Source organism: Penaeus monodon, chromosome 29 (genome assembly GCF_015228065.2).
Source record: "Penaeus monodon isolate SGIC_2016 chromosome 29, NSTDA_Pmon_1, whole genome shotgun sequence".
Classification (NCBI taxonomy): domain Eukaryota; kingdom Metazoa; phylum Arthropoda; class Malacostraca; order Decapoda; family Penaeidae; genus Penaeus; species Penaeus monodon.
In genome coordinates this window covers 11,212,919-11,213,249 of record NC_051414.1, presented here as the reverse complement: position 1 = coordinate 11,213,249, position 331 = coordinate 11,212,919, and positions in this window count along the sequence as shown.

Sequence of the window (331 nt, the reverse complement as noted above, 5' to 3'; positions counted from 1 at the left end):
CCAGAGTCCATAAATCCTAAAACGTTTATCCTTAATCTCTCATGTAGGGTTCCTGCCCCCCCCCAACCCCCTCCTCGGCCTCGGTGCAAACAGCCTCGATATTTCGCGCACGTCTCAAAGCCTCCATTCGATAAGGAAGGTATGGTTAGGGACAAACATACAGAATTATAAGTAGGAGGCTGTGAATAATCCTTCTATTGCGTAATGGTTGAAGCCGCTTATCCATACAGATCAGATGATGGCTATAACTCTGTTATAGGGATATCATCCGTTACTTTGTCACACCTACTCAGTATATTTTTTTTCTAATTTTCTCGAACTCACCTTGTCT